The following is a 27,511-nucleotide window of genomic DNA, read 5'->3' as shown; positions in this document are numbered from 1 at the left end:
GACCTTTGAGTCCTATTTTTTTAAGTTTTTGTATTAGCCCATCGTGCCATACCATGTCGAAAGCTTTAGAGAAGTCTAAGAAGATGCCTGTGGTATATTGTTTATTTAGTTGTCCTGTCTTAATATCTTGTTCTAGTCGGGCGAGGTTATCTAGGGTTGAGCGGCCAGGAGTGAAACCGCTTTGATCTGGGTTTATGATTTTATTTTGGGTTAGGTAATGTTGTAATCTATTTTTAGCCATTGATTCCATTACTTTACATAAGTTTGAAGTTAGGGATATTGGTCTATATGAGTTAGCTTGATTAGCTGGTTTACTAGGTTTAGGGATTGGTATGACTAGGGCCTGTTTCCAGGGAGTAGGAACCTGTCCGTTTAGGTAGATGAGATTGTATAGTTTGAGTAGTGCCTGGAGTAGTTTTAGGGGGAGTTTTTTAATTATTTGGTAAGAGGTTAGGTCTAATCCTGGGGCTGTGCCCTTTTTCCTGTTTTGGATTACGTAGAGGAGCTCCTCCATTGTGTAGGGTTGATTTATTTCTAGATTGTTATTGTTTGGTTCTTTTGTGGGTTTGTTTTCTGTTTTAAGTTTATCTTGGAATTTTTGGCTGAAGTTGCTGTTACTGCTAACGGCCGAAAAGTGGTTGGCGAGATTATTTGCTTTTTGGGCGGGGTTGGTTGAGTTGTTAATGTTAGGGTTTTTTTTATGTCGTTTTAAGCCTCTAATGGCGTGGATTTTGCGCCAGACCGTTCTGGCATCTGTACGGTTATTTATACCTTCGCAGAATTTTTTCCAGTCTCTACTTTTGGCTATTTGGACTAGTTTTTGAACCTGGTGGTTTAGTTCGTGGGCTATGTTTAAATATTTGTAGTCGCGTTTTGCTTTATTGAAGGCTGATTTACGTTTTCGTCTGGTCTGTTCTATTTCCTCATTCCACCATGGTACCGTCGGTTTGCCTGTCTTAGATGTTTTGAAGGGGATGGAGGTTTTGGCTGCGTTTATTATATAGTCTGTTAGGTTTTTACAATAGGTTTCTGGATCATTATTTTCTATTTCGTTTAAGTTAGCTTCGTTGCAGATATCTTGGAATTGGTCCCAGTTAGCTTTATTGTAATGGAATTTTGGTTCTTGGTTTTCTGTTTGGATTGGTACGTTTGTATTTCCTATGGTTATGTTTATGGGGAAGTGGTCGCTACCTAGCGGGACGTCGTGCACTTCCCATTGAGTGCTTTGGGCTAGATCTGCGGTGCATATGGTTAGGTCGATAGCCGACATTTTTTGGTTTATCTTATCGTACCTCGTGGGTTGGTTGCTATTAAGGAGTACTAGGTCGTTTGTTTCTATCCATTCGGAGATTAATTTGCCATGATTATCTATTTTATCATCTATGCTCCATGTAGGATGGTGAGCGTTAAAGTCTCCTAGGAATATAGTAGATTTATCGCTTATTTTGAGTAGTTTGTTTAGATCCTCAGGTTGGACTTTTTGTTCCGCCCAATGGTAAATATTTATGATGTTTATGTTTCGGTTATTTAATGTGATTTTAATGCCGTTGGCTTCTAGGTTTGGCGTGTCTATTTTTATTTCTTCGTAATTTATATCTTCCCTGATAAATATGATTAGTCCTCCTGCGGCTCTTCTTGTTTTCGGTTTAGCTCTGTCAGTTCTAACTGAGTTGTAGTTAGGTAGTGTGAATTTCGATTTTTTTGAGAATTTGGTTTGCGTGCGCACGAGAATCGCTTGTTGGATTTGTATCTTGAGGGGTGCATTGACGTGAGCGTCGCTCACAATGATAGGCTAAGTAACATGATTAGTCCACGTTCAAAATGCCACACACACTGGATTGATCAAAGCCGACATTATTTTGACACGCCATGCTTGCATCAAGCGATCTCCGAGTTGAAGATGTTTACCAAATCATTTTTACAATAGTTTTATCACTGTTTATGTCACATAAAAAGCTTATATTGAACAGATGATTTAAATGACACGAGTCATGTCTTCGCACCTGCACGTGCTGAAATGATAAGGTGACTGGGGTGCAGACAGGTATCTGTAACATTAACTCTGGTTTCTCTTCATCCATTCGGATAAATCTTTCGCCTTTTACTAAAGATTTCCGTGGAGAGGAACATCACAATGAGTCTATAGACTAATTTATTACGCCCTGCATTGCCAGGGTCAACATTCCAAATAATAAAAATAGAACTCCATGCACTTGCATCAAAGGGAGGTAACCACTTCTTGCTTCTGTCTTCTCTCCTCTTTTAATGTGGGGATATTGCAAATGTACAGCGTTGTTTACAAGCTGAAGCCACCATCCCCTCATTGACCTTTCCTTTATTATGGGTGCGCACGAGAATCGCTTGTTGGATTTGTATCTTGAGGGGTGCATTGACGTGAGCGTCGCTCACAATGATAGGCTAAGTAACATGATTAGTCCACGTTCAAAATGGCTGCCACACACACTGGATTGATCAAAGCCGACATTATTTTGACACGCCATGCTTGCATCAAGCGATCTCCAAGTTGAAGATGTTTACCAAATCATTTTTACAATTGTTTTATCACTGTTTATGTCACATAAAAAGCTTATATTGAACAGATGATTCAAATGACACGAGTCATGTTTTCGCACCTGCACGTGCTGAAATGATAAGGTGACTGGGGTGCAGACAGGTATCTGTAACATTAACTCTGGTTTCTCTTCATCCATTCGGATAAATCTTTCGCCTTTTACTAAAGATTTCCGTGGAGAGGAACATCACAATGAGTCTATAGACTAATTTATTACGCCCTGCATTGCCAGGGTCAACATTCCAAATAATAAAAACAGAACTCCATGCACTTGCATCAAAGGGAGGTAACCACTTCTTGCTTCTGTCTTCTCTCCTCTTTTAATGTGGGGATATTGCAAATGTACAGCGTTGTTTACAAGCTGAAGCCACCATCCCCTCATTGACCTTTCCTTTATTATGGGTGCGCACGAGAATCGCTTGTTGGATTTGTATCTTGAGGGGTACATTGACGTGAGCGTCGCTCACAATGATAGGCTAAGTAACATGATTAGTCCACGTTCAAAATGGCTGCCACACACACTGGATTGATCAAAGCCGACATTATTTTGACACGCCATGCTTGCATCAAGCGATCTCCAAGTTGAAGATGTTTACCAAATCATTTTAACAATTGTTTTATCACTGTTTATGTCACATAAAAAGCATATATTGAACAGATGATTTAAATGACACGAGACATGTCTTCGCACCTGCACGTGCTGAAATGATAAGGTGACTGGGGTGCAGACAGGTATCTGTAACATTAACTCTGGTTTCTCTTCATCCATTCGGATAAATCTTTCGCCTTTTACTAAAGATTTCCGTGGAGAGGAACATCACAATGAGTCTATAGACTAATTCATTACGCCCTGCATTGCCAGTGTCAACATTCCAAATAATAAAAATAGAACTCCAAGCACTTGCATCAAAGGGAGGTAACCACTTCTTGCTTCTGTCTTCTCTCCTCTTTTAATGTGGGGTTATATTTCAAATGTACAGCGTTGTTTACAAGCTGAAGCCACCATCCCCTCATTGACCTTTCCTTTATTATGGGTGGGCACGAGAATCGCTTGTTGGATTTGTATCTTGAGGGGTGCATTGACGTGAGCGTCGCTCACAATGATAGGCTAAGTAACACGATTAGTCCACGTTCAAAATGCCACACACACTGGATTGATCAAACCCGACATTATTTTGACACGCCATGCTTGCATCAAGCGATCTCCGAGTTGAAGATGTTTACCAAATCATTTTTACAATAGTTTTATCACTGTTTATGTCACATAAAAAGCTTATATTGAACAGATGATTTAAATGACACGAGTCATGTCTTCGCACCTGCACGTGCTGAAATGATAAGGTGACTGGGGTGCAGACAGGTATCTGTAACATTAACTCTGGTTTCTCTTCATCCATTCGGATAAATCTTTCGCCTTTTACTAAAGATTTCCGTGGAGAGGAACATCACAATGAGTCTATAGACTAATTTATTACGCCCTGCATTGCCAGGGTCAACATTCCAAATAATAAAAATAGAACTCCAAGCACTTGCATCAAAGGGAGGTAACCACTTCTTGCTTCTGTCTTCTCTCCTCTTTTAATGTGGGGATATTGCAAATGTACAGCGTTGTTTACAAGCTGAAGCCACCATCCCCTCATTGACCTTTCCTTTATTATGGGTGCGCACGAGAATCGCTTGTTGGATTTGTATCTTGAGGGGTGCATTGACGTGAGCGTCGCTCACAATGATAGGCTAAGTAACACGATTAGTCCACGTTCAAAATGCCACACACACTGGATTGATCAAAGCCGACATTATTTTGACACGCCATGCTTGCATCAAGCGATCTCCAAGTTGAAGATGTTTACCAAATCATTTTAACAATTGTTTTATCACTGTTTATGTCACATAAAAAGCATATATTGAACAGATGATTTAAATGACACGAGACATGTCTTCGCACCTGCACGTGCTGAAATGATAAGGTGACTGGGGTGCAGACAGGTATCTGTAACATTAACTCTGGTTTCTCTTCATCCATTCGGATAAATCTTTCGCCTTTTACTAAAGATTTCCGTGGAGAGGAACATCACAATGAGGCTATAGACTAATTCATTACGCCCTGCATTGCCAGTGTCAACATTCCAAATAATAAAAATAGAACTCCAAGCACTTGCATCAAAGGGAGGTAACCACTTCTTGCTTCTGTCTTCTCTCCTCTTTTAATGTGGGGTTATATTTCAAATGTACAGCGTTGTTTACAAGCTGAAGCCACCATCCCCTCATTGACCTTTCCTTTATTATGGGTGGGCACGAGAATCGCTTGTTGGATTTGTATCTTGAGGGGTGCATTGACGTGAGCGTCGCTCACAATGATAGGCTAAGTAACACGATTAGTCCACGTTCAAAATGCCACACACACTGGATTGATCAAAGCCGACATTATTTTGACACGCCATGCTTGCATCAAGCGATCTCCGAGTTGAAGATGTTTACCAAATCATTTTTACAATAGTTTTATCACTGTTTATGTCACATAAAAAGCTTATATTGAACAGATGATTTAAATGACACGAGTCATGTCTTCGCACCTGCACGTGCTGAAATGATAAGGTGACTGGGGTGCAGACAGGTATCTGTAACATTAACTCTGGTTTCTCTTCATCCATTCGGATAAATCTTTCGCCTTTTACTAAAGATTTCCGTGGAGAGGAACATCACAATGAGTCTATAGACTAATTTATTACGCCCTGCATTGCCAGGGTCAACATTCCAAATAATAAAAATAGAACTCCAAGCACTTGCATCAAAGGGAGGTAACCACTTCTTGCTTCTGTCTTCTCTCCTCTTTTAATGTGGGGATATTGCAAATGTACACCGTTGTTTACAAGCTGAAGCCACCATCCTCTCATTGACCTTTCCTTTATTATGGGTGCGCACGAGAATCGCTTGTTGGATTTGTATCTTGAGGGGTGCATTGACGTGAGCGTCGCTCACAATGATAGGCTAAGTAACACGATTAGTCCACGTTCAAAATGGCTGCCACACACACTGGATTGATCAAAGCCGACATTATTTTGACACGCCATGCTTGCATCAAGCGATCTCCAAGTTGAAGATGTTTACCAAATCATTTTAACAATTGTTTTATCACTGTTTATGTCACATAAAAAGCTTATATTGAACAGATGATTTAAATGACACGAGACATGTCTTCGCACCTGCACGTGCTGAAATGATAAGGTGACTGGGATGCAGACAGGTATCTGTAACATTAACTCTGGTTTCTCTTCATCCATTCGGATAAATCTTTCGCCTTTTACTAAAGATTTCCGTGGAGAGGAACATCACAATGAGTCTATAGACTAATTCATTACGCCCTGCATTGCCAGTGTCAACATTCCAAATAATAAAAATAGAACTCCAAGCACTTGCATCAAAGGGAGGTAACCACTTCTTGCTTCTGTCTTCTCTCCTCTTTTAATGTGGGGTTATATTTCAAATGTACAGCGTTGTTTACAAGCTGAAGCCACCATCCCCTCATTGACCTTTCCTTTATTATGGGTGGGCACGAGAATCGCTTGTTGGATTTGTATCTTGAGGGGTGCATTGACGTGAGCGTCGCTCACAATGATAGGCTAAGTAACACGATTAGTCCACGTTCAAAATGCCACACACACTGGATTGATCAAAGCCGACATTATTTTGACACGCCATGCTTGCATCAAGCGATCTCCAAGTTGAAGATGTTTACCAAATCATTTTTACAATTGTTTTATCACTGTTTATGTCACATAAAAAGCTTATATTGAACAGATGATTTAAATGACACGAGTCATGTCTTCGCACCTGCACGTGCTGAAATGATAAGGTTACTGGGGTGCAGACAGGTATCTGTAACATTAACTCTGGTTTCTCTTCATCCATTCGGATAAATCTTTCGCCTTTTACTAAAGATTTCCGTGGAGAGGAACATCACAATGAGTCTATAGACTAATTTATTACGCCCTGCATTGCCAGGGTCAACATTCCAAATAATAAAAATAGAACTCCATGCACTTGCATCAAAGGGAGGTAACCACTTCTTGCTTCTGTCTTCTCTCCTCTTTTAATGTGGGGATATTGCAAATGTACAGCGTTGTTTACAAGCTGAAGCCACCATCCCCTCATTGACCTTTCCTTTATTATGGGTGCGCACGAGAATCGCTTGTTGGATTTGTATCTTGAGGGGTGCATTGACGTGAGCGTCGCTCACAATGATAGGCTAAGTAACATGATTAGTCCACGTTCAAAATGCCACACACACTGGATTGATCAAAGCCGACATTATTTTGACACGCCATGCTTGCATCAAGCGATCTCCGAGTTGAAGATGTTTACCAAATCATTTTTACAATAGTTTTATCACTGTTTATGTCACATAAAAAGCTTATATTGAACAGATGATTTAAATGACACGAGTCATGTCTTCGCACCTGCACGTGCTGAAATGATAAGGTGACTGGGGTGCAGACAGGTATCTGTAACATTAACTCTGGTTTCTCTTCATCCATTCGGATAAATCTTTCGCCTTTTACTAAAGATTTCCGTGGAGAGGAACATCACAATGAGTCTATAGACTAATTTATTACGCCCTGCATTGCCAGGGTCAACATTCCAAATAATAAAAATAGAACTCCATGCACTTGCATCAAAGGGAGGTAACCACTTCTTGCTTCTGTCTTCTCTCCTCTTTTAATGTGGGGATATTGCAAATGTACAGCGTTGTTTACAAGCTGAAGCCACCATCCCCTCATTGACCTTTCCTTTATTATGGGTGCGCACGAGAATCGCTTGTTGGATTTGTATCTTGAGGGGTGCATTGACGTGAGCGTCGCTCACAATGATAGGCTAAGTAACATGATTAGTCCACGTTCAAAATGGCTGCCACACACACTGGATTGATCAAAGCCGACATTATTTTGACACGCCATGCTTGCATCAAGCGATCTCCAAGTTGAAGATGTTTACCAAATCATTTTTACTATTGTTTTATCACTGTTTATGTCACATAAAAAGCTTATATTGAACAGATGATTTAAATGACACGAGTCATGTTTTCGCACCTGCACGTGCTGAAATGATAAGGTGACTGGGGTGCAGACAGGTATCTGTAACATTAACTCTGGTTTCTCTTCATCCATTCGGATAAATCTTTCGCCTTTTACTAAAGATTTCCGTGGAGAGGAACATCACAATGAGTCTATAGACTAATTTATTACGCCCTGCATTGCCAGGGTCAACATTCCAAATAATAAAAACAGAACTCCATGCACTTGCATCAAAGGGAGGTAACCACTTCTTGCTTCTGTCTTCTCTCCTCTTTTAATGTGGGGATATTGCAAATGTACAGCGTTGTTTACAAGCTGAAGCCACCATCCCCTCATTGACCTTTCCTTTATTATGGGTGCGCACGAGAATCGCTTGTTGGATTTGTATCTTGAGGGGTACATTGACGTGAGCGTCGCTCACAATGATAGGCTAAGTAACATGATTAGTCCACGTTCAAAATGGCTGCCACACACACTGGATTGATCAAAGCCGACATTATTTTGACACGCCATGCTTGCATCAAGCGATCTCCAAGTTGAAGATGTTTACCAAATCATTTTAACAATTGTTTTATCACTGTTTATGTCACATAAAAAGCATATATTGAACAGATGATTTAAATGACACGAGACATGTCTTCGCACCTGCACGTGCTGAAATGATAAGGTGACTGGGGTGCAGACAGGTATCTGTAACATTAACTCTGGTTTCTCTTCATCCATTCGGATAAATCTTTCGCCTTTTACTAAAGATTTCCGTGGAGAGGAACATCACAATGAGTCTATAGACTAATTCATTACGCCCTGCATTGCCAGTGTCAACATTCCAAATAATAAAAATAGAACTCCAAGCACTTGCATCAAAGGGAGGTAACCACTTCTTGCTTCTGTCTTCTCTCCTCTTTTAATGTGGGGTTATATTTCAAATGTACAGCGTTGTTTACAAGCTGAAGCCACCATCCCCTCATTGACCTTTCCTTTATTATGGGTGGGCACGAGAATCGCTTGTTGGATTTGTATCTTGAGGGGTGCATTGACGTGAGCGTCGCTCACAATGATAGGCTAAGTAACACGATTAGTCCACGTTCAAAATGCCACACACACTGGATTGATCAAAGCCGACATTATTTTGACACGCCATGCTTGCATCAAGCGATCTCCGAGTTGAAGATGTTTACCAAATCATTTTTACAATAGTTTTATCACTGTTTATGTCACATAAAAAGCTTATATTGAACAGATGATTTAAATGACACGAGTCATGTCTTCGCACCTGCACGTGCTGAAATGATAAGGTGACTGGGGTGCAGACAGGTATCTGTAACATTAACTCTGGTTTCTCTTCATCCATTCGGATAAATCTTTCGCCTTTTACTAAAGATTTCCGTGGAGAGGAACATCACAATGAGTCTATAGACTAATTTATTACGCCCTGCATTGCCAGGGTCAACATTCCAAATAATAAAAATAGAACTCCAAGCACTTGCATCAAAGGGAGGTAACCACTTCTTGCTTCTGTCTTCTCTCCTCTTTTAATGTGGGGATATTGCAAATGTACAGCGTTGTTTACAAGCTGAAGCCACCATCCCCTCATTGACCTTTCCTTTATTATGGGTGCGCACGAGAATCGCTTGTTGGATTTGTATCTTGAGGGGTGCATTGACGTGAGCGTCGCTCACAATGATAGGCTAAGTAACATGATTAGTCCACGTTCAAAATGGCTGCCACACACACTGGATTGATCAAAGCCGACATTATTTTGACACGCCATGCTTGCATCAAGCGATCTCCAAGTTGAAGATGTTTACCAAATCATTTTTACAATTGTTTTATCACTGTTTATGTCACATAAAAAGCTTTTATTGAACAGATGATTTAAATGACACGAGTCATGTTTTCGCACCTGCACGTGCTGAAATGATAAGGTGACTGGGGTGCAGACAGGTATCTATAACATTAACTCTGGTTTCTCTTCATCCATTCGGATAAATCTTTCGCCTTTTACGAAAGATTTCCGTGGAGAGGAACATCACAATGAGTCTATAGACTAATTTATTACGCCCTGCATTGCCAGGGTCAACATTCCAAATAATAAAAATAGAACTCCAAGCACTTGCATCAAAGGGAGGTAACCACTTCTTGCTTTTGTCTTCTCTCCTCTTTTAATGTGGGGATATTGCAAATGTACAGCGTTGTTTACAAGCTGAAGCCACCATCCTCTCATTGACCTTTCCTTTATTATGGGTGCGCACGAGAATCGCTTGTTGGATTTGTATCTTGAGAGGTGCATTGACGTGAGCGTCGCTCACAATGATAGGCTAAGTAACACGATTAGTCCACGTTCAAAATGCCACACACACTGGATTGATCAAAGCCGACATTATTTTGACACGCCATGCTTGCATCAAGCGATCTCCAAGTTGAAGATGTTTACCAAATCATTTTAACAATTGTTTTATCACTGTTTATGTCACATAAAAAGCATATATTGAACAGATGATTTAAATGACACGAGACATGTCTTCGCACCTGCACGTGCTGAAATGATAAGGTGACTGGGGTGCAGACAGGTATCTGTAACATTAACTCTGGTTTCTCTTCATCCATTCGGATAAATCTTTCGCCTTTTACTAAAGATTTCCGTGGAGAGGAACATCACAATGAGGCTATAGACTAATTCATTACGCCCTGCATTGCCAGTGTCAACATTCCAAATAATAAAAATAGAACTCCAAGCACTTGCATCAAAGGGAGGTAACCACTTCTTGCTTCTGTCTTCTCTCCTCTTTTAATGTGGGGTTATATTTCAAATGTACAGCGTTGTTTACAAGCTGAAGCCACCATCCCCTCATTGACCTTTCCTTTATTATGGGTGGGCACGAGAATCGCTTGTTGGATTTGTATCTTGAGGGGTGCATTGACGTGAGCGTCGCTCACAATGATAGGCTAAGTAACACGATTAGTCCACGTTCAAAATGCCACACACACTGGATTGATCAAAGCCGACATTATTTTGACACGCCATGCTTGCATCAAGCGATCTCCAAGTTGAAGATGTTTACCAAATCATTTTAACAATTGTTTTATCACTGTTTATGTCACATAAAAAGCATATATTGAACAGATGATTTAAATGACACGAGACATGTCTTCGCACCTGCACGTGCTGAAATGATAAGGTGACTGGGGTGCAGACAGGTATCTGTAACATTAACTCTGGTTTCTCTTCATCCATTCGGATAAATCTTTCGCCTTTTACTAAAGATTTCCGTGGAGAGGAACATCACAATGAGGCTATAGACTAATTCATTACGCCCTGCATTGCCAGTGTCAACATTCCAAATAATAAAAATAGAACTCCAAGCACTTGCATCAAAGGGAGGTAACCACTTCTTGCTTCTGTCTTCTCTCCTCTTTTAATGTGGGGTTATATTTCAAATGTACAGCGTTGTTTACAAGCTGAAGCCACCATCCCCTCATTGACCTTTCCTTTATTATGGGTGGGCACGAGAATCGCTTGTTGGATTTGTATCTTGAGGGGTGCATTGACGTGAGCGTCGCTCACAATGATAGGCTAAGTAACACGATTAGTCCACGTTCAAAATGCCACACACACTGGATTGATCAAAGCCGACATTATTTTGACACGCCATGCTTGCATCAAGCGATCTCCGAGTTGAAGATGTTTACCAAATCATTTTTACAATAGTTTTATCACTGTTTATGTCACATAAAAAGCTTATATTGAACAGATGATTTAAATGACACGAGTCATGTCTTCGCACCTGCACGTGCTGAAATGATAAGGTGACTGGGGTGCAGACAGGTATCTGTAACATTAACTCTGGTTTCTCTTCATCCATTCGGATAAATCTTTCGCCTTTTACTAAAGATTTCCGTGGAGAGGAACATCACAATGAGTCTATAGACTAATTTATTACGCCCTGCATTGCCAGGGTCAACATTCCAAATAATAAAAATAGAACTCCAAGCACTTGCATCAAAGGGAGGTAACCACTTCTTGCTTCTGTCTTCTCTCCTCTTTTAATGTGGGGATATTGCAAATGTACACCGTTGTTTACAAGCTGAAGCCACCATCCTCTCATTGACCTTTCCTTTATTATGGGTGCGCACGAGAATCGCTTGTTGGATTTGTATCTTGAGGGGTGCATTGACGTGAGCGTCGCTCACAATGATAGGCTAAGTAACACGATTAGTCCACGTTCAAAATGCCACACACACTGGATTGATCAAAGCCGACATTATTTTGACACGCCATGCTTGCATCAAGCGATCTCCAAGTTGAAGATGTTTACCAAATCATTTTAACAATTGTTTTATCACTGTTTATGTCACATAAAAAGCATATATTGAACAGATGATTTAAATGACACGAGACATGTCTTCGCACCTGCACGTGCTGAAATGATAAGGTGACTGGGGTGCAGACAGGTATCTGTAACATTAACTCTGGTTTCTCTTCATCCATTCGGATAAATCTTTCGCCTTTTACTAAAGATTTCCGTGGAGAGGAACATCACAATGAGTCTATAGACTAATTCATTACGCCCTCCATTGCCAGTGTCAACATTCCAAATAATAAAAATAGAACTCCAAGCACTTGCATCAAAGGGAGGTAACCACTTCTTGCTTCTGTCTTCTCTCCTCTTTTAATGTGGGGTTATATTTCAAATGTACAGCGTTGTTTACAAGCTGAAGCCACCATCCCCTCATTGACCTTTCCTTTATTATGGGTGGGCACGAGAATCGCTTGTTGGATTTGTATCTTGAGGGGTGCATTGACGTGAGCGTCGCTCACAATGATAGGCTAAGTAACACGATTAGTCCACGTTCAAAATGCCACACACACTGGATTGATCAAAGCCGACATTATTTTGACACGCCATGCTTGCATCAAGCGATCTCCGAGTTGAAGATGTTTACCAAATCATTTTTACAATAGTTTTATCACTGTTTATGTCACATAAAAAGCTTATATTGAACAGATGATTTAAATGACACGAGTCATGTCTTCGCACCTGCACGTGCTGAAATGATAAGGTGACTGGGGTGCAGACAGGTATCTGTAACATTAACTCTGGTTTCTCTTCATCCATTCGGATAAATCTTTCGCCTTTTACTAAAGATTTCCGTGGAGAGGAACATCACAATGAGTCTATAGACTAATTTATTACGCCCTGCATTGCCAGGGTCAACATTCCAAATAATAAAAATAGAACTCCATGCACTTGCATCAAAGGGAGGTAACCACTTCTTGCTTCTGTCTTCTCTCCTCTTTTAATGTGGGGATATTGCAAATGTACAGCGTTGTTTACAAGCTGAAGCCACCATCCCCTCATTGACCTTTCCTTTATTATGGGTGCGCACGAGAATCGCTTGTTGGATTTGTATCTTGAGGGGTGCATTGACGTGAGCGTCGCTCACAATGATAGGCTAAGTAACATGATTAGTCCACGTTCAAAATGGCTGCCACACACACTGGATTGATCAAAGCCGACATTATTTTGACACGCCATGCTTGCATCAAGCGATCTCCAAGTTGAAGATGTTTACCAAATCATTTTTACAATTGTTTTATCACTGTTTATGTCACATAAAAAGCTTATATTGAACAGATGATTTAAATGACACGAGTCATGTTTTCGCACCTGCACGTGCTGAAATGATAAGGTGACTGGGGTGCAGACAGGTATCTGTAACATTAACTCTGGTTTCTCTTCATCCATTCGGATAAATCTTTCGCCTTTTACTAAAGATTTCCGTGGAGAGGAACATCACAATGAGTCTATAGACTAATTTATTACGCCCTGCATTGCCAGGGTCAACATTCCAAATAATAAAAACAGAACTCCATGCACTTGCATCAAAGGGAGGTAACCACTTCTTGCTTCTGTCTTCTCTCCTCTTTTAATGTGGGGATATTGCAAATGTACAGCGTTGTTTACAAGCTGAAGCCACCATCCCCTCATTGACCTTTCCTTTATTATGGGTGCGCACGAGAATCGCTTGTTGGATTTGTATCTTGAGGGGTACATTGACGTGAGCGTCGCTCACAATGATAGGCGAAGTAACATGATTAGTCCACGTTCAAAATGGCTGCCACACACACTGGATTGATCAAAGCCGACATTATTTTGACACGCCATGCTTGCATCAAGCGATCTCCAAGTTGAAGATGTTTACCAAATCATTTTAACAATTGTTTTATCACTGTTTATGTCACATAAAAAGCTTATATTGAACAGATGATTTAAATGACACGAGACATGTCTTCGCACCTGCACGTGCTGAAATGATAAGGTGACTGGGGTGCAGACAGGTATCTGTAACATTAACTCTGGTTTCTCTTCATCCATTCGGATAAATCTTTCGTCTTTTACTAAAGATTTCCGTGGAGAGGAACATCACAATGAGTCTATAGACTAATTCATTACGCCCTGCATTGCCAGTGTCAACATTCCAAATAATAAAAATAGAACTCCAAGCACTTGCATCAAAGGGAGGTAACCACTTCTTGCTTCTGTCTTCTCTCCTCTTTTAATGTGGGGTTATATTTCAAATGTACAGCGTTGTTTACAAGCTGAAGCCACCATCCTCTCATTGACCTTTCCTTTATTATGGGTGGGCACGAGAATCGCTTGTTGGATTTGTATCTTGAGGGGTGCATTGACGTGAGCGTCGCTCACAATGATAGGCTAAGTAACACGATTAGTCCACGTTCAAAATGCCACACACACTGGATTGATCAAAGCCGACATTATTTTGACACGCCATGCTTGCATCAAGCGATCTCCAAGTTGAAGATGTTTACCAAATCATTTTTACAATTGTTTTATCACTGTTTATGTCACATAAAAAGCTTATATTGAACAGATGATTTAAATGACACGAGTCATGTCTTCGCACCTGCACGTGCTGAAATGATAAGGTGACTGGGGTGCAGACAGGTATCTGTAACATTAACTCTGGTTTCTCTTCATCCATTCGGATAAATCTTTCGCCTTTTACTAAAGATTTCCGTGGAGAGGAACATCACAATGAGTCTATAGACTAATTTATTACGCCCTGCATTGCCAGGGTCAACATTCCAAATAATAAAAATAGAACTCCATGCACTTGCATCAAAGGGAGGTAACCACTTCTTGCTTCTGTCTTCTCTCCTCTTTTAATGTGGGGATATTGCAAATGTACAGCGTTGTTTACAAGCTGAAGCCACCATCCCCTCATTGACCTTTCCTTTATTATGGGTGCGCACGAGAATCGCTTGTTGGATTTGTATCTTGAGGGGTGCATTGACGTGAGCGTCGCTCACAATGATAGGCTAAGTAACATGATTAGTCCACGTTCAAAATGGCTGCCACACACACTGGATTGATCAAAGCCGACATTATTTTGACACGACATGCTTGCATCAAGCGATCTCCAAGTTGAAGATGTTTACCAAATCATTTTTACAATTGTTTTATCACTGTTTATGTCAGATAAAAAGCTTATATTGAACAGATGATTTAAATGACACGAGTCATGTTTTCGCACCTGCACGTGCTGAAATGATAAGGTGACTGGGGTGCAGACAGGTATCTGTAACATTAACTCTGGTTTCTCTTCATCCATTCGGATAAATCTTTCGCCTTTTACTAAAGATTTCCGTGGAGAGGAACATCACAATGAGTCTATAGACTAATTTATTACGCCCTCCATTGCCAGGGTCAACATTCCAAATAATAAAAATAGAACTCCATGCACTTGCATCAAAGGGAGGTAACCACTTCTTGCTTCTGTCTTCTCTCCTCTTTTAATGTGGGGATATTGCAAATGTACAGCGTTGTTTACAAGCTGAAGCCACCATCCCCTCATTGACCTTTCCTTTATTATGGGTGCGCACGAGAATCGCTTGTTGGATTTGTATCTTGAGGGGTGCATTGACGTGAGCGTCGCTCACAATGATAGGCTAAGTAACACGATTAGTCCACGTTCAAAATGGCTGTCACACACACTGGATTGATCAAAGCCGACATTATTTTGACACGCCATGCTTGCATCAAGCGATCTCCGAGTTGAAGATGTTTACCAAATCATTTTTACAATTGTTTTATCACTGTTTATGTCACATAAAAAGCTTATATTGAACAGATGATTTAAATGACACGAGTCATGTCTTCGCACCTGCACGTGCTGAAATGATAAGGTGACTGGGGTGCAGACAGGTATCTGTAACATTAACTCTGGTTTCTCTTCATCCATTCGGATAAATCTTTCGCCTTTTACTAAAGATTTCCGTGGAGAGGAACATCACAATGAGTCTATAGACTAATTTATTACGCCCTGCATTGCCAGGGTCAACATTCCAAATAATAAAAATAGAACTCCAAGCACTTGCATCAAAGGGAGGTAACCACTTCTTGCTTCTGTCTTCTCTCCTCTTTTAATGTGGGGATATTGCAAATGTACAGCGTTGTTTACAAGCTGAAGCCACCATCCCCTCATTGACCTTTCCTTTATTATGGGTGCGCACGAGAATCGCTTGTTGGATTTGTATCTTGAGGGGTGCATTGACGTGAGCGTCGCTCACAATGATAGGCTAAGTAACACGATTAGTCCACGTTCAAAATGGCTGCCACACACACTGGATTGATCAAAGCTGACATTATTTTGACACGCCATGCTTGCATCAAGCGATCTCCAAGTTGAAGATGTTTACCAAATCATTTTTACAATTGTTTTATCACTGTTTATGTCACATAAAAAGCTTATATTGAACAGATGATTTAAATGACACGAGTCATGTCTTCGCACCTGCACGTGCTGAAATGATAAGGTGACTGGGGTGCAGACAGGTATCTGTAACATTAACTCTGGTTTCTCTTCATCCATTCGGATAAATCTTTCGCCTTTTACTAAAGATTTCCGTGGAGAGGAACATCACAATGAGTCTATAGACTAATTTATTACGCCCTGCATTGCCAGGGTCAACATTCCAAATAATAAAAATAGAACTCCAAGCACTTGCATCAAAGGGAGGTAACCACTTCTTGCTTCTGTCTTCTCTCCTCTTTTAATGTGGGGATATTGCAAATGTACAGCGTTGTTTACAAGCTGAAGCCACCATCCTCTCATTGACCTTTCCTTTATTATTGGTGCGCACGAGAATCGCTTGTTGGATTTGTATCTTGAGGGGTGCATTGACGTGAGCGTCGCTCACAATGATAGGCTAAGTAACACGATTAGCCCACGTTCAAAATGGCTGCCACACACACTGGATTGATCAAAGCCGACATTATTTTGACACGCCATGCTTGCATCAAGCGATCTCCGAGTTGAAGATGTTTACCAAATCATTTTTACAATTGTTTTATCACTGTTTATGTCACATAAAAAGCTTATATTGAACAGATGATTTAAATGACACGAGTCATGTCTTCGCACCTGCACGTGCTGAAATGATAAGGTGACTGGGGTGCAGACAGGTATCTGTAACATTAACTCTGGTTTCTCTTCATCCATTCGGATAAATCTTTCGCCTTTTACTAAAGATTTCCGTGGAGAGGAACATCACAATGAGTCTATAGACTAATTTATTACGCCCTGCATTGCCAGGGTCAACATTCCAAATAATAAAAATAGAACTCCATGCACTTGCATCAAAGGGAGGTAACCACTTCTTGCTTCTGTCTTCTCTCCTCTTTTAATGTGGGGATATTGCAAATGTACAGCGTTGTTTACAAGCTGAAGCCATCATCCCCTCATTGACCTTTCCTTTATTATGGGTGCGCACGAGTCTTACTTACTTACTTACTTTGGAGATTTAACGTGCGCTTTCCGACTGCAAGCGTATGTCGCACACGGGCCCGGCCAGGCCATTTAATGTGTTTCCAAAAAGGGGAAAAGTGAGTTTGTGCAACCCAGGAGGGGGCTTTAGGGGTTACTTATATAGTAATTTTGAAATTTTGAGATTTGGAAAGAATGCCAAGAGTGGGTGGGGGACGAACTAAGGGAGCTGTGTGTGTTGGGTGGTTATCAAATAAGGTAGTTTTGGTTTTAATATTTTATTTGGGGTTTAAATGCGACTATTTAGTCCTGTTTTTATTAGGTATATGCCTAAGGCTTTGAATTTTTCTAATTTATTTTGTGGGTTTAGGATTGATTCTAGTGTAAGTCCGGTTTTAAGATTTAGGGTGGTCTGTAGTGTTGTTCGGTGTGTTTGGTAGTGTGTGCAGTGAATGAGTACGTGTTCTGGTGTTTCTTGTTGTTTCCAATGTGGGCAGTTTCCTGTTGTGTGTAGTTTAGCTATTTTGCGGTGATTATTTAGTTTGGTGTGGCCTGTTTGTAGTTTGGTAATTATTCTGTCGATTTTTTTGGATGGGTGTAGTATTTTGGGTTTATTTAAGGGTTTTTTGAGTACTTTCCTGATTTGGCTATTTGAGTTTTGGTATATATTTTGCCATTTTTTGTTAATTTTTTGTTTAGTGACACTTTTGATTTCTGATTTTGAGCTGGGTAAGTTTAAGCTTATTTCTGGGAGTTTAAGGGATAATTTTGCTGCTTTATCTGCCTGCGCACGAGAATCGCTTGTTGGATTTGTATCTTGAGGGGTGCATTGACGTGAGCGTCGCTCACAATGATGGGCTAAGTAACACGATTAGTCCACGTTCAAAATGGCTGCCACACACACTGGATTGATCAAAGCCGACATTATTTTGACACGCCATGCTTGCATCAAGCGATCTCCAAGTTGAAGATGTTTACCAAATCATTTTTACAATTGTTTTATCACTGTTTATGTCACATAAGAAGCTTATATTGAACAGATGATTTAAATGACACGAGTCATGTCTTCGCACCTGCACGTGCTGAAATGATAAGGTGACTGGGGTGCAGACAGGTATCTGTAACATTAACTCTGGTTTCTCTTCATCCATTCGGATAAATCTTTCGCCTTTTACTAAAGATTTCCGTGGAGAGGAACATCACAATGAGTCTATAGACTAATTTATTACGCCCTGCATTGCCAGGGTCAACATTCCAAATAATAAAAATAGAACTCCATGCACTTGCATCAAAGGGAGGTAACCACTTCTTGCTTTTGTCTTCTCTCCTCTTTTAATGTGGGGATATTGCAAATGTACAGCGTTGTTTACAAGCTGAAGCCACCATCCCCTCATTGACCTTTCCTTTATTATGGGTGCGTACGAGAATCGCTTGTTGGATTTGTATCTTCAGGGGTGCATTGACGTGAGCGTCGCTCACAATGATAGGCTAAGTAACACGATTAGTCCACGTTCAAAATGGCTGCCACACACACTGGATTGATCAAAGCCGACATTATTTTGACACGCCATGCTTGCATCAAGCGATCTCCAAGTTGAAGATGTTTACCAAATCATTTTTACAATTGTTTTATCACTGTTTATGTCACATAAAAAGCTTATATTGAACAGATGATTTAAATGACACGAGTCATGTCTTCGCACCTGCACGTGCTGAAATGATAAGGTGACTGGGGTGCAGACAGGTATCTGTAACATTAACTCTGGTTTCTCTTCATCCATTCGGATAAATCTTTCGCCTTTTACTAAAGATTTCCGTGGAGAGGAACATCACAATGAGTCTATAGACTAATTTATTACGCCCTGCATTGCCAGGGTCAACATTCCAAATAATAAAAATAGAACTCCATGCACTTGCATCAAAGGGAGGTAACCACTTCTTGCTTCTGTCTTCTCTCCTCTTTTAATGTGGGGATATTGCAAATGTACAGCGTTGTTTACAAGCTGAAGCCACCATCCCCTCATTGACCTTTCCTTTATTATGGGTGCGCACGAGAATCGCTTGTTGGATTTGTATCTTGAGGGGTGCATTGACGTGAGCGTCGCTCACAATGATAGGCTAAGTAACACGATTAGTCCACGTTCAAAATGGCTGTCACACACACTGGATTGATCAAAGCCGACATTATTTTGACACGCCATGCTTGCATCAAGCGATCTCCGAGTTGAAGATGTTTACCAAATCATTTTTACAATTGTTTTATCACTGTTTATGTCACATAAAAAGCTTATATTGAACAGATGATTTAAATGACACGAGTCATGTCTTCGCACCTGCACGTGCTGAAATGATAAGGTGACTGGGGTGCAGACAGGTATCTGTAACATTAACTCTGGTTTCTCTTCATCCATTCGGATAAATCTTTCGCCTTTTACTAAAGATTTCCGTGGAGAGGAACATCACAATGAGTCTATAGACTAATTTATTACGCCCTGCATTGCCAGGGTCAACATTCCAAATAATAAAAATAGAACTCCAAGCACTTGCATCAAAGGGAGGTAACCACTTCTTGCTTCTGTCTTCTCTCCTCTTTTAATGTGGGGATATTGCAAATGTACAGAGTTGTTTACAAGCTGAAGCCACCATCCCCTCATTGACCTTTCCTTTATTATGGGTGCGCACGAGAATCGCTTGTTGGATTTGTATCTTCAGGGGTGCATTGACGTGAGCGTCGCTCACAATGATAGGCTAAGTAACACGATTAGTCCACGTTCAAAATGGCTGCCACACACACTGGATTGATCAAAGCTGACATTATTTTGACACGCCATGCTTGCATCAAGCGATCTCCAAGTTGAAGATGTTTACCAAATCATTTTTACAATTGTTTTATCACTGTTTATGTCACATAAAAAGCTTATATTGAACAGATGATTTAAATGACACGAGTCATGTCTTCGCACCTGCACGTGCTGAAATGATAAGGTGACTGGGGTGCAGACAGGTATCTGTAACATTAACTCTGGTTTCTCTTCATCCATTCGGATAAATCTTTCGCCTTTTACTAAAGATTTCCGTGGAGAGGAACATCACAATGAGTCTATAGACTAATTTATTACGCCCTGCATTGCCAGGGTCAACATTCCAAATAATAAAAATAGAACTCCAAGCACTTGCATCAAAGGGAGGTAACCACTTCTTGCTTCTGTCTTCTCTCCTCTTTTAATGTGGGGATATTGCAAATGTACAGCGTTGTTTACAAGCTGAAGCCACCATCCCCTCATTGACCTTTCCTTTATTATGGGTGCGCACGAGAATCGCTTGTTGGATTTGTATCTTGAGGGGTGCATTGACGTGAGCGTCGCTCACAATGATAGGCTAAGTAACACGATTAGTCCACGTTCAAAATGGCTGCCACACACACTGGATTGATCAAAGCCGACATTATTTTGACACGCCATGCTTGCATCAAGCGATATCCAAGTTGAAGATGTTTACCAAATCATTTTAACAATTTTTTGATCACTGTTTATGTCACATAAAAAGCATATATTGAACAGATGATTTAAATGACACGAGTCATGTCTTCGCACCTGCACGTGCTGAAATGATAAGGTGACTGGGGTGCAGACAGGTATCTGTAACATTAACTCTGGTTTCTCTTCATCCATTCGGATAAATCTTTCGCCTTTTACTAAAGATTTCCATGGAGAGGAACATCACAATGAGTCTATAGACTAATTTATTACGCCCTGCATTGCCAGGGTCAACATTCCAAATAATAAAAATAGAACTCCAAGCACTTGCATCAAAGGGAGGTAACCACTTCTTGCTTCTGTCTTCTCTCCTCTTTTAATGTGGGGATATTGCAAATGTACAGCGTTGTTTACAAGCTGAAGCCACCATCCTCTCATTGACCTTTCCTTTATTATGGGTGCGCACGAGAATCGCTTGTTGGATTTGTATCTTGAGGGGTGCATTGACGTGAGCGTCGCTCACAATGATAGGCTAAGTAACACGATTAGCCCACGTTCAAAATGGCTGCCACACACACTGGATTGATCAAAGCCGACATTATTTTGACACGCCATGCTTGCATCAAGCGATCTCCGAGTTGAAGATGTTTACCAAATCATTTTTACAATTGTTTTATCACTGTTTATGTCACATAAAAAGCTTATATTGAACAGATGATTTAAATGACACGAGTCATGTCTTCGCACCTGCACGTGCTGAAATGATAAGGTGACTGGGGTGCAGACAGGTATCTGTAACATTAACTCTGGTTTCTCTTCATCCATTCGGATAAATCTTTCGCCTTTTACTAAAGATTTCCGTGGAGAGGAACATCACAATGAGTCTATAGACTAATTTATTACGCCCTGCATTGCCAGGGTCAACATTCCAAATAATAAAAATAGAACTCCATGCACTTGCATCAAAGGGAGGTAACCACTTCTTGCTTCTGTCTTCTCTCCTCTTTTAATGTGGGGATATTGCAAATGTACAGCGTTGTTTACAAGCTGAAGCCATCATCCCCTCATTGACCTTTCCTTTATTATGGGTGCGCACGAGTCTTACTTACTTACTTACTTTGGAGATTTAACGTGCGCTTTCCGACTGCAAGCGTATGTCGCACACGGGCCCGGCCAGGCCATTTAATGTGTTTCCAAAAAGGGGAAAAGTGAGTTTGTGCAACCCAGGAGGGGGCTTTAGGGGTTACTTATATAGTAATTTTGAAATTTTGAGATTTGGAAAGAATGCCAAGAGTGGGTGGGGGACGAACTAAGGGAGCTGTGTGTGTTGGGTGGTTATCAAATAAGGTAGTTTTGGTTTTAATATTTTATTTGGGGTTTAAATGCGACTATTTAGTCCTGTTTTTATTAGGTATATGCCTAAGGCTTTGAATTTTTCTAATTTATTTTGTGGGTTTAGGATTGATTCTAGTGTAAGTCCGGTTTTAAGATTTAGGGTGGTCTGTAGTGTTGTTCGGTGTGTTTGGTAGTGTGTGCAGTGAATGAGTACGTGTTCTGGTGTTTCTTGTTGTTTCCAATGTGGGCAGTTTCCTGTTGTGTGTAGTTTAGCTATTTTGCGGTGATTATTTAGTTTGGTGTGGCCTGTTTGTAGTTTGGTAATTATTCTGTCGATTTTTTTGGATGGGTGTAGTATTTTGGGTTTATTTAAGGGTTTTTTGAGTACTTTCCTGATTTGGCTATTTGAGTTTTGGTATATATTTTGCCATTTTTTGTTAATTTTTTGTTTAGTGACACTTTTGATTTCTGATTTTGAGCTGGGTAAGTTTAAGCTTATTTCTGGGAGTTTAAGGGATAATTTTGCTGCTTTATCTGCCTGCGCACGAGAATCGCTTGTTGGATTTGTATCTTGAGGGGTGCATTGACGTGAGCGTCGCTCACAATGATGGGCTAAGTAACACGATTAGTCCACGTTCAAAATGGCTGCCACACACACTGGATTGATCAAAGCCGACATTATTTTGACACGCCATGCTTGCATCAAGCGATCTCCAAGTTGAAGATGTTTACCAAATCACTTTTACAATTGTTTTATCACTGTTTATGTCACATAAAAAGCTTATATTGAACAGATGATTTAAATGACACGAGTCATGTCTTCGCACCTGCACGTGCTGAAATGATAAGGTGACTGGGGTGCAGACAGGTATCTGTAACATTAACTCTGGTTTCTCTTCATCCATTCGGATAAATCTTTCGCCTTTTACTAAAGATTTCCGTGGAGAGGAACATCACAATGAGTCTATAGACTAATTTATTACGCCCTGCATTGCCAGGGTCAACATTCCAAATAATAAAAATAGAACTCCAAGCACTTGCATCAAAGGGAGGTAACCACTTCTTGCTTCTGTCTTCTCTCCTCTTTTAATGTGGGGATATTGCAAATGTACAGCGTTGTTTACAAGCTGAAGCCACCATCCCCTCATTGACCTTTCCTTTATTATGGGTGCGTACGAGAATCGCTTGTTGGATTTGTATCTTTAGGGGTGCATTGACGTGAGCGTCGCTCACAATGATGGGCTAAGTAACACGATTAGTCCACGTTCAAAATGGCTGCCACACACACTGGATTGATCAAAGCCGACATTATTTTGACACGCCATGCTTGCATCAAGCGATCTCCAAGTTGAAGATGTTTACCAAATCATTTTTACAATTGTTTTATCACTGTTTATGTCACATAAGAAGCTTATATTGAACAGATGATTTAAATGACACGAGTCATGTCTTCGCACCTGCACGTGCTGAAATGATAAGGTGACTGGGGTGCAGACAGGTATCTGTAACATTAACTCTGGTTTCTCTTCATCCATTCGGATAAATCTTTCGCCTTTTACTAAAGATTTCCGTGGAGAGGAACATCACAATGAGTCTATAGACTAATTTATTACGCCCTGCATTGCCAGGGTCAACATTCCAAATAATAAAAATAGAACTCCAAGCACTTGCATCAAAGGGAGGTAACCACTTCTTGCTTTTGTCTTCTCTCCTCTTTTAATGTGGGGATATTGCAAATGTACAGCGTTGTTTACAAGCTGAAGCCACCATCCCCTCATTGACCTTTCCTTTATTATGGGTGCGTACGAGTCTGACTGACTGATATAAAAGATTTAACGTGCGCTTTCCGACTACAGCGTATTTCGCACACGGGCCTGGCCGGACCATTTAGTGTATTCCGAGAAGGGTGAAAGTGGTGTGTGCAACCCAAGAGGGGGCTTTTAGGGGTTGCTTATATTGATTTTTTGAAATTTTTAAATTTGGAATAAATGCCGAGGTGGGTGGAGGAGGGAACTAAGGGAGCCGGGTGAGGTGCGTGTTTGTATGTTTATTGGATTTTGGATTGGTAGATTAATTAATTTTTAGATGCGCTTAATTAGGTCTGTTTTGATTAGGAATACGCCTAGGGCCTTGAAGTTTTCTAGTTTATTTTGAGGGTTTAGTATTTCATCTAGAGTAGGAACCTTATTTAGATTGAGGGCGGTTTGTAGTGTGGTTCTGTGTGTTTGATAGTGGGTGCAGTGAATGAGTGCGTGTTCTGTGGTTTCGGGTTGTGTGCGTACGAGAATCGCTTGTTGGATTTGTATCTTCAGGGGTGCATTGACGTGAGCGTCGCTCACAATGATAGGCTAAGTAACACGATTAGTCCACGTTCAAAATGGCTGCCACACACACTGGATTGATCAAAGCCGACATTATTTTGACACGCCATGCTTGCATCAAGCGATCTCCAAGTTGAAGATGTTTACCAAATCATTTTTACAATTGTTTTATCACTGTTTATGTCACATAAAAAGCTTATATTGAACAGATGATTTAAATGACACGAATCATGTCTTCGCACCTGCACGTGCTGAAATGATAAGGTGACTGGGGTGCAGACAGGTATCTGTAACATTAACTCTGGTTTCTCTTCATCCATTCGGATAAATCTTTCGCCTTTTACTAAAGATTTCCGTGGAGAGGAACATCACAATGAGTCTATAGACTAATTTATTACGCCCTGCATTGCCAGGGTCAACATTCCAAATAATAAAAATAGAACTCCAAGCACTTGCATCAAAGGGAGGTAACCACTTCTTGCTTCTGTCTTCTCTCCTCTTTTAATGTGGGGATATTGCAAATGTACAGCGTTGTTTACAAGCTGAAGCCACCATCCCCTCATTGACCTTTCCTTTATTATGGGTGCGTACGAGAATCGCTTGTTGGATTTGTATCTTTAGGGGTGCATTGACGTGAGCGTCGCTCACAATGATGGGCTAAGTAACACGATTAGTCCACGTTCAAAATGGCTGCCACACACACTGGATTGATCAAAGCCGACATTATTTTGACACGCCATGCTTGCATCAAGCGATCTCCAAGTTGAAGATGTTTACCAAATCATTTTTACAATTGTTTTATCACTGTTTATGTCACATAAGAAGCTTATATTGAACAGATGATTTAAATGACACGAGTCATGTCTTCGCACCTGCACGTGCTGAAATGATAAGGTGACTGGGGTGCAGACAGGTATCTGTAACATTAACTCTGGTTTCTCTTCATCCATTCGGATAAATCTTTCGCCTTTTACTAAAGATTTCCGTGGAGAGGAACATCACAATGAGTCTATAGACTAATTTATTACGCCCTGCATTGCCAGGGTCAACATTCCAAATAATAAAAATAGAACTCCAAGCACTTGCATCAAAGGGAGGTAACCACTTCTTGCTTTTGTCTTCTCTCCTCTTTTAATGTGGGGATATTGCAAATGTACAGCGTTGTTTACAAGCTGAAGCCACCATCCCCTCATTGACCTTTCCTTTATTATGGGTGCGTACGAGTCTGACTGACTGATATAAAAGATTTAACGTGCGCTTTCCGACTACAGCGTATTTCGCACACGGGCCTGGCCGGACCATTTAGTGTATTCCGAGAAGGGTGAAAGTGGTGTGTGCAACCCAAGAGGGGGCTTTTAGGGGTTGCTTATATTGATTTTTTGAAATTTTTAAATTTGGAATAAATGCCGAGGTGGGTGGAGGAGGGAACTAAGGGAGCCGGGTGAGGTGCGTGTTTGTATGTTTATTGGATTTTGGATTGGTAGATTAATTAATTTTTAGATGCGCTTAATTAGGTCTGTTTTGATTAGGAATACGCCTAGGGCCTTGAAGTTTTCTAGTTTATTTTGAGGGTTTAGTATTTCATCTAGAGTAGGAACCTTATTTAGATTGAGGGCGGTTTGTAGTGTGGTTCTGTGTGTTTGATAGTGGGTGCAGTGAATGAGTGCGTGTTCTGTGGTTTCGGGTTGTGTGCGTACGAGAATCGCTTGTTGGATTTGTATCTTCAGGGGTGCATTGACGTGAGCGTCGCTCACAATGATAGGCTAAGTAACACGATTAGTCCACGTTCAAAATGGCTGCCACACACACTGGATTGATCAAAGCCGACATTATTTTGACACGCCATGCTTGCATCAAGCGATCTCCAAGTTGAAGATGTTTACCAAATCATTTTTACAATTGTTTTATCACTGTTTATGTCACATAAAAAGCTTATATTGAACAGATGATTTAAATGACACGAATCATGTCTTCGCACCTGCACGTGCTGAAATGATAAGGTGACTGGGGTGCAGACAGGTATCTGTAACATTAACTCTGGTTTCTCTTCATCCATTCGGATAAATCTTTCGCCTTTTACTAAAGATTTCCGTGGAGAGGAACATCACAATGAGTCTATAGACTAATTTATTACGCCCTGCATTGCCAGGGTCAACATTCCAAATAATAAAAATAGAACTCCAAGCACTTGCATCAAAGGGAGGTAACCACTTCTTGCTTCTGTCTTCTCTCCTCTTTTAATGTGGGGATATTGCAAATGTACAGCGTTGTTTACAAGCTGAAGCCACCATCCCCTCATTGACCTTTCCTTTATTATGGGTGCGCACGAGAATCGCTTGTTGGATTTGTATCTTCAGGGGTGCATTGACGTGAGCGTCGCTCACAATGATGGGCTAAGTAACACGATTAGTCCACGTTCAAAATGGCTGCCACACACACTGGATTGATCAAAGCCGACATTATTTTGACACGCCATGCTTGCATCAAGCGATCTCCAAGTTGAAGATGTTTACCAAATCATTTTTACAATTGTTTTATCACTGTTTATGTCACATAAGAAGCTTATATTGAACAGATGATTTAAATGACACGAGTCATGTCTTCGCACCTGCACGTGCTGAAATGATAAGGTGACTGGGGTGCAGACAGGTATCTGTAACATTAACTCTGGTTTCTCTTCATCCATTCGGATAAATCTTTCGCCTTTTACTAAAGATTTCCGTGGAGAGGAACATCACAATGAGTCTATAGACTAATTTATTACGCCCTGCATTGCCAGGGTCAACATTCCATATAATAAAAATAGAACTCCAAGCACTTGCATCAAAGGGAGGTAACCACTTCTTGCTTTTGTCTTCTCTCCTCTTTTAATGTGGGGATATTGCAAATGTACAGCGTTGTTTACAAGCTGAAGCCACCATCCCCTCATTGACCTTTCCTTTATTA

The 27,511-nt window shown here is 40.7% G+C and overlaps 37 non-coding genes across 37 annotated transcripts; all 37 read left to right on the top strand.

Annotated features, from left to right (window-relative positions):
- Nucleotides 1–2,057: 2,057 nt before the first annotated feature.
- Nucleotides 2,058–2,178, top strand: LOC139466132 (U5 spliceosomal RNA). The gene has a single exon (XR_011653192.1). It is a non-coding gene; the product is annotated as a U5 spliceosomal RNA (small nuclear RNA).
- A 509-nt stretch (nucleotides 2,179–2,687) lies between these two features.
- Nucleotides 2,688–2,808, top strand: LOC139466130 (U5 spliceosomal RNA). Its single transcript, XR_011653190.1, has one exon. It is a non-coding gene; the product is annotated as a U5 spliceosomal RNA (small nuclear RNA).
- A 509-nt stretch (nucleotides 2,809–3,317) lies between these two features.
- On the top strand, nucleotides 3,318–3,437 carry LOC139466520 (U5 spliceosomal RNA). Its single transcript, XR_011653559.1, has one exon. It is a non-coding gene; the product is annotated as a U5 spliceosomal RNA (small nuclear RNA).
- A 508-nt stretch (nucleotides 3,438–3,945) lies between these two features.
- Nucleotides 3,946–4,066, top strand: LOC139466129 (U5 spliceosomal RNA). The gene has a single exon (XR_011653189.1). It is a non-coding gene; the product is annotated as a U5 spliceosomal RNA (small nuclear RNA).
- A 505-nt stretch (nucleotides 4,067–4,571) lies between these two features.
- On the top strand, nucleotides 4,572–4,691 carry LOC139466551 (U5 spliceosomal RNA). Its single transcript, XR_011653589.1, has one exon. It is a non-coding gene; the product is annotated as a U5 spliceosomal RNA (small nuclear RNA).
- A 508-nt stretch (nucleotides 4,692–5,199) lies between these two features.
- Nucleotides 5,200–5,320, top strand: LOC139466128 (U5 spliceosomal RNA). Its single transcript, XR_011653188.1, has one exon. It is a non-coding gene; the product is annotated as a U5 spliceosomal RNA (small nuclear RNA).
- Nucleotides 5,321–5,829: 509 nt separating this feature from the next.
- On the top strand, nucleotides 5,830–5,949 carry LOC139466519 (U5 spliceosomal RNA). Its single transcript, XR_011653558.1, has one exon. It is a non-coding gene; the product is annotated as a U5 spliceosomal RNA (small nuclear RNA).
- A 508-nt stretch (nucleotides 5,950–6,457) lies between these two features.
- LOC139466127 (U5 spliceosomal RNA) lies at nucleotides 6,458–6,578 on the top strand. Its single transcript, XR_011653187.1, has one exon. It is a non-coding gene; the product is annotated as a U5 spliceosomal RNA (small nuclear RNA).
- Nucleotides 6,579–7,083: 505 nt separating this feature from the next.
- On the top strand, nucleotides 7,084–7,204 carry LOC139466126 (U5 spliceosomal RNA). The gene has a single exon (XR_011653186.1). It is a non-coding gene; the product is annotated as a U5 spliceosomal RNA (small nuclear RNA).
- Nucleotides 7,205–7,713: 509 nt separating this feature from the next.
- LOC139466581 (U5 spliceosomal RNA) lies at nucleotides 7,714–7,834 on the top strand. Its single transcript, XR_011653616.1, has one exon. It is a non-coding gene; the product is annotated as a U5 spliceosomal RNA (small nuclear RNA).
- A 509-nt stretch (nucleotides 7,835–8,343) lies between these two features.
- Nucleotides 8,344–8,463, top strand: LOC139466518 (U5 spliceosomal RNA). Its single transcript, XR_011653557.1, has one exon. It is a non-coding gene; the product is annotated as a U5 spliceosomal RNA (small nuclear RNA).
- A 508-nt stretch (nucleotides 8,464–8,971) lies between these two features.
- LOC139466580 (U5 spliceosomal RNA) lies at nucleotides 8,972–9,092 on the top strand. Its single transcript, XR_011653615.1, has one exon. It is a non-coding gene; the product is annotated as a U5 spliceosomal RNA (small nuclear RNA).
- A 509-nt stretch (nucleotides 9,093–9,601) lies between these two features.
- LOC139466503 (U5 spliceosomal RNA) lies at nucleotides 9,602–9,722 on the top strand. Its single transcript, XR_011653543.1, has one exon. It is a non-coding gene; the product is annotated as a U5 spliceosomal RNA (small nuclear RNA).
- A 505-nt stretch (nucleotides 9,723–10,227) lies between these two features.
- LOC139466550 (U5 spliceosomal RNA) lies at nucleotides 10,228–10,347 on the top strand. Its single transcript, XR_011653588.1, has one exon. It is a non-coding gene; the product is annotated as a U5 spliceosomal RNA (small nuclear RNA).
- Nucleotides 10,348–10,855: 508 nt separating this feature from the next.
- LOC139466549 (U5 spliceosomal RNA) lies at nucleotides 10,856–10,975 on the top strand. Its single transcript, XR_011653587.1, has one exon. It is a non-coding gene; the product is annotated as a U5 spliceosomal RNA (small nuclear RNA).
- Nucleotides 10,976–11,483: 508 nt separating this feature from the next.
- Nucleotides 11,484–11,604, top strand: LOC139466579 (U5 spliceosomal RNA). Its single transcript, XR_011653614.1, has one exon. It is a non-coding gene; the product is annotated as a U5 spliceosomal RNA (small nuclear RNA).
- A 505-nt stretch (nucleotides 11,605–12,109) lies between these two features.
- Nucleotides 12,110–12,229, top strand: LOC139466544 (U5 spliceosomal RNA). Its single transcript, XR_011653582.1, has one exon. It is a non-coding gene; the product is annotated as a U5 spliceosomal RNA (small nuclear RNA).
- Nucleotides 12,230–12,737: 508 nt separating this feature from the next.
- LOC139466578 (U5 spliceosomal RNA) lies at nucleotides 12,738–12,858 on the top strand. Its single transcript, XR_011653613.1, has one exon. It is a non-coding gene; the product is annotated as a U5 spliceosomal RNA (small nuclear RNA).
- Nucleotides 12,859–13,367: 509 nt separating this feature from the next.
- Nucleotides 13,368–13,488, top strand: LOC139466577 (U5 spliceosomal RNA). Its single transcript, XR_011653612.1, has one exon. It is a non-coding gene; the product is annotated as a U5 spliceosomal RNA (small nuclear RNA).
- Nucleotides 13,489–13,997: 509 nt separating this feature from the next.
- LOC139466553 (U5 spliceosomal RNA) lies at nucleotides 13,998–14,117 on the top strand. The gene has a single exon (XR_011653591.1). It is a non-coding gene; the product is annotated as a U5 spliceosomal RNA (small nuclear RNA).
- A 508-nt stretch (nucleotides 14,118–14,625) lies between these two features.
- Nucleotides 14,626–14,746, top strand: LOC139466575 (U5 spliceosomal RNA). The gene has a single exon (XR_011653610.1). It is a non-coding gene; the product is annotated as a U5 spliceosomal RNA (small nuclear RNA).
- Nucleotides 14,747–15,255: 509 nt separating this feature from the next.
- On the top strand, nucleotides 15,256–15,376 carry LOC139466469 (U5 spliceosomal RNA). The gene has a single exon (XR_011653511.1). It is a non-coding gene; the product is annotated as a U5 spliceosomal RNA (small nuclear RNA).
- Nucleotides 15,377–15,885: 509 nt separating this feature from the next.
- LOC139466574 (U5 spliceosomal RNA) lies at nucleotides 15,886–16,006 on the top strand. Its single transcript, XR_011653609.1, has one exon. It is a non-coding gene; the product is annotated as a U5 spliceosomal RNA (small nuclear RNA).
- Nucleotides 16,007–16,515: 509 nt separating this feature from the next.
- On the top strand, nucleotides 16,516–16,636 carry LOC139466569 (U5 spliceosomal RNA). The gene has a single exon (XR_011653605.1). It is a non-coding gene; the product is annotated as a U5 spliceosomal RNA (small nuclear RNA).
- Nucleotides 16,637–17,145: 509 nt separating this feature from the next.
- On the top strand, nucleotides 17,146–17,266 carry LOC139466558 (U5 spliceosomal RNA). Its single transcript, XR_011653595.1, has one exon. It is a non-coding gene; the product is annotated as a U5 spliceosomal RNA (small nuclear RNA).
- A 1,294-nt stretch (nucleotides 17,267–18,560) lies between these two features.
- Nucleotides 18,561–18,681, top strand: LOC139466546 (U5 spliceosomal RNA). Its single transcript, XR_011653584.1, has one exon. It is a non-coding gene; the product is annotated as a U5 spliceosomal RNA (small nuclear RNA).
- Nucleotides 18,682–19,190: 509 nt separating this feature from the next.
- Nucleotides 19,191–19,311, top strand: LOC139466534 (U5 spliceosomal RNA). Its single transcript, XR_011653573.1, has one exon. It is a non-coding gene; the product is annotated as a U5 spliceosomal RNA (small nuclear RNA).
- Nucleotides 19,312–19,820: 509 nt separating this feature from the next.
- Nucleotides 19,821–19,941, top strand: LOC139466522 (U5 spliceosomal RNA). The gene has a single exon (XR_011653561.1). It is a non-coding gene; the product is annotated as a U5 spliceosomal RNA (small nuclear RNA).
- A 509-nt stretch (nucleotides 19,942–20,450) lies between these two features.
- On the top strand, nucleotides 20,451–20,571 carry LOC139466510 (U5 spliceosomal RNA). The gene has a single exon (XR_011653550.1). It is a non-coding gene; the product is annotated as a U5 spliceosomal RNA (small nuclear RNA).
- Nucleotides 20,572–21,080: 509 nt separating this feature from the next.
- Nucleotides 21,081–21,201, top strand: LOC139466506 (U5 spliceosomal RNA). The gene has a single exon (XR_011653546.1). It is a non-coding gene; the product is annotated as a U5 spliceosomal RNA (small nuclear RNA).
- Nucleotides 21,202–21,710: 509 nt separating this feature from the next.
- Nucleotides 21,711–21,831, top strand: LOC139466499 (U5 spliceosomal RNA). The gene has a single exon (XR_011653539.1). It is a non-coding gene; the product is annotated as a U5 spliceosomal RNA (small nuclear RNA).
- Nucleotides 21,832–23,125: 1,294 nt separating this feature from the next.
- Nucleotides 23,126–23,246, top strand: LOC139466487 (U5 spliceosomal RNA). The gene has a single exon (XR_011653527.1). It is a non-coding gene; the product is annotated as a U5 spliceosomal RNA (small nuclear RNA).
- A 509-nt stretch (nucleotides 23,247–23,755) lies between these two features.
- On the top strand, nucleotides 23,756–23,876 carry LOC139466472 (U5 spliceosomal RNA). Its single transcript, XR_011653514.1, has one exon. It is a non-coding gene; the product is annotated as a U5 spliceosomal RNA (small nuclear RNA).
- A 985-nt stretch (nucleotides 23,877–24,861) lies between these two features.
- LOC139466461 (U5 spliceosomal RNA) lies at nucleotides 24,862–24,982 on the top strand. Its single transcript, XR_011653501.1, has one exon. It is a non-coding gene; the product is annotated as a U5 spliceosomal RNA (small nuclear RNA).
- Nucleotides 24,983–25,491: 509 nt separating this feature from the next.
- Nucleotides 25,492–25,612, top strand: LOC139466449 (U5 spliceosomal RNA). Its single transcript, XR_011653490.1, has one exon. It is a non-coding gene; the product is annotated as a U5 spliceosomal RNA (small nuclear RNA).
- A 985-nt stretch (nucleotides 25,613–26,597) lies between these two features.
- On the top strand, nucleotides 26,598–26,718 carry LOC139466437 (U5 spliceosomal RNA). The gene has a single exon (XR_011653479.1). It is a non-coding gene; the product is annotated as a U5 spliceosomal RNA (small nuclear RNA).
- Nucleotides 26,719–27,227: 509 nt separating this feature from the next.
- Nucleotides 27,228–27,348, top strand: LOC139466426 (U5 spliceosomal RNA). Its single transcript, XR_011653468.1, has one exon. It is a non-coding gene; the product is annotated as a U5 spliceosomal RNA (small nuclear RNA).
- The last annotated feature ends 163 nt before the right edge of the window (nucleotides 27,349–27,511 follow it).

The sequence above is a fragment of the Haliotis cracherodii genome, unplaced genomic scaffold, assembly GCF_022045235.1.
Source record: "Haliotis cracherodii isolate W230 unplaced genomic scaffold, xgHalCrac1.p SCAF_18, whole genome shotgun sequence".
NCBI classification, from domain to species: domain Eukaryota; kingdom Metazoa; phylum Mollusca; class Gastropoda; order Lepetellida; family Haliotidae; genus Haliotis; species Haliotis cracherodii.
The sequence above is the reverse complement of the archived record's forward strand: the minus strand, read 5'-3'. Positions and strand labels throughout refer to the sequence as shown.